Source organism: Arachis hypogaea, chromosome 18 (genome assembly GCF_003086295.3).
Source record: "Arachis hypogaea cultivar Tifrunner chromosome 18, arahy.Tifrunner.gnm2.J5K5, whole genome shotgun sequence".
Taxonomy (NCBI): domain Eukaryota; kingdom Viridiplantae; phylum Streptophyta; class Magnoliopsida; order Fabales; family Fabaceae; genus Arachis; species Arachis hypogaea.
This window is the reverse complement of record NC_092053.1, coordinates 41,124,702-41,127,669: the sequence shown is the minus strand read 5'-3', so window position 1 is coordinate 41,127,669 and position 2,968 is coordinate 41,124,702. Positions and strand designations below refer to the sequence as shown.

General features: G+C 40.4%; 1 non-coding gene across 1 annotated transcript; it reads right to left on the bottom strand.

Annotated features, from left to right (window-relative positions):
* On the bottom strand, positions 1–104 carry LOC112774480 (small nucleolar RNA R71). Its single transcript, XR_003188969.1, has one exon. It is a non-coding gene; the product is annotated as a small nucleolar RNA R71 (small nucleolar RNA).
* Positions 105–2,968: the final 2,864 nt, after the last annotated feature.

Below are 2,968 nucleotides of genomic sequence, written 5' to 3'. Positions count from 1 at the left end.
AAGCTGAGGTTGGAGGTTCAGACTTTCAAGCAAAAGGATGGTGAAACTCTTTATGAAGCATGGGAGAGATACAAGCTACTGACTAGGCAATGCCCTCCGGACATGTTCTCCAAATGGACCCAACTGGATATCTTTTATGAAGGCTTAGGAGAGATGTCAAAGATGAGCCTAGACACTTCTGCAGGTGGTTCATTGCACAAGAAGAAGACACCAGAGGAGACTATTGAGCTGATTGAATTGGTTGCAAGCAACCAATATTTATACACATCTAACAGGAATCCTGTGAACTCTGAGGCCGCTCAGAAGAGAGGCGTGTTGGAAGTAGAAGCTGTTAATGCTCTTCTTGCTCAGAACAAGCTTATGTCTCAGTAGATAAATCTACTTACTCAACAGATGGGTGGCATGCAAGTCTCAGCTATCAACACTCAAAATCCACCCCAAGATACCTCCTATGACATGACAGGTAACTTTATGCAAAATGATAATTATGATTATACTCAACCCTCTTCTGAACAGGTGAATTACATGGGGAGTGGTCCTAGAAATCCCAACAATGATCCATATTCTAAGACATACAATCAGGGATGGAGGAATCACCCAAATTTTGGGTGGAGAGATCAACCTCAGAAACCTCAGAACTTCAACAATAATTCTCATGGTGGTTTTCAACAGAACAACCATAATAACCGCCAATTTCAGTCTCAGCAACAACAACCACCTCAGCAGACAAATTCTAAATTCCAAGAAGATTTTAAATGGGAGATGATGATGAGTTTCATGCAAGAAACCAAAGCCTCTATTAGAAACTTGGAGATGCAAATGGGTCAAATGAGCAAGCAATTACCTGAAAGGTCTCAAAATACATTCCCTGGTGATACAGTGGTGAACCCAAGAGAAGATTGCAAGGCCATTCAATTGAGAAGTGGTAAGGTAGCTGGTTCTGAGACTAAGGTCAATTAAGATCTAGTTGAAAAGGAAGCTCCAGAGGAGAAGAAGGAAGAAGCAGAGCACGCCCCTCCTAAACGTGCAGACAACCCATTTCCTGACTCTCTTGACACTTATCCCACCTTACCAAAGTCCCCTAAATACAAGCCAAAAATGCCATATCCTCAGAGGCTTCAGAAGGCATCCAAAGAAAAGCAATTCTCTAAATTTTTAGATGTCTTCAAGAAGCTGCAGATCAACATCCCTTTTGCAGAGGCTCTGGAGCAAATGCCTCTCTATGCTAAATTTATGAAAGAGTTGTTGACACACAAGAGGAATTGGAAGGAGCAAGAAACTGTGGTGTTAACCAAGGAATGCAGTGCTATTATTCAACACACCCTTCCTGAGAAGATGCCAGACCCAGGAAGCTTTGTTATTCCTTGCACCATTGGAGAAGTCGGCATTCAGAGAGCTTTATGTGATCTTGGAGCTAGCATCAACCTCATGCCACTTTCAGTGATGAAAAAGCTTCAAATTGAGGAGGTAAAACCCACTCGTATTTCTCTTCAACTTGCTGATCTTTCTATCAAATTACCTATGGGTGTTGTTGAAGATTTACTTGTGAAAGTAGGACCATTTATCTTTCCTGTTGATTTTGTTATATTAGACATGGAAGAGGAGGTAAAACCATCTATTATACTTGGTAGACCCTTTTTAGCTACAGGTAGAGCTCTGATTGATGTGCAAAAGGGTGAATTAACCCTGAGGGTCAATGAAGAACAGGTGGTCCTAAATATTTTTGAAGCCCTCAAACACCCCAATGATTCTGAGGGGTGTATGAAAATAGATGTTATTGAACCACTTGTTCAAGAAGTACTGGAAACTGAGGTACTTGATGATGTTCTATATCCTATTTCTGAGTGTGAATTAGTTGAAGTTGATGATTCACCACCCCAAAAGGAGCTGATGAACACGCCAATTAAGGAGGAGGAAGCCCCCAAGCTTGAGCTTAAACCCTTACCCCCTTCTCTGAAATATGTGTTTTTGGGTGAAAATGATTCATATCCAGTGATTATTAGCTCTTCTCTGAAGCCTGAAGAAGAGGAGGCGCTTATTTCAGTGCTTAGAAGCCATAAAACAGCTCTTGGGTGGACCATTAGTGACTTAAAGGGGATTAGTCCAACCAGGTGTATGCACAAGATCCTTCTTGAAGATGATGCTAAACCAGTTGTGCAACCACAAAGGAGACTCAATCCAACTATGAAAAAGGTGGTCCAAAAAGAGGTAATGAAATTATGGGAAGCAGGTATTATTTACCCTATTTCTGACAGCCCTTGGGTAAGTCCTGTGCAGGTAGTTCCCAAGAAAGGAGGGATGACAGTGATCAAGAATGAAAAGAATGAGCTTATTCCTACAAGAACAGTCACAGGATGGAGAATGTGCATAGATTACAGGAGGCTCAACACTGCTACAAGGAAGGATCATTTTCCCCTCCCCTTCATTGATCAGATGCTTGAGAGGTTAGCTGGTCATGCTTTTTATTATTTTCTAGATGGATATTCTGGATATAATCAAATTGCAGTGGACCCTCAAGATCAAGAGAAGACAGCATTCACATGCCCCTTTGGAGTATTTGCTTACAGGAGAATGCCATTTGGTCTTTGCAATGCTCCAGCAACTTTTCAGAGGTGTATGGTTTCAATTTTTTCTGATATGGTTGAAAAGTTTATTGAGCTATTTATGGATGACTTTTCTATTTTTGGTAATTCTTTTGAATCCTACCTTAAACATTTATCTCTTGTCTTGAAACGGTGTCAAGAATCAAACCTTGTTTTAAATTGGGAAAAATGCCATTTTATGGTTACAGAAGGCATAGTTCTTGGACATCGAATTTCAAGTAAGGGAATTGAGGTTGACAAAGCAAAGGTGGAGGTAATTGAAAAATTACCACCACCAACTAATGTTAAGGCAATTAGGAGTTTCTTGGGTCATGCAGGATTTTATAGAAGATTTATAAAGGATTTTTCTAAAATTGCTAAACCAT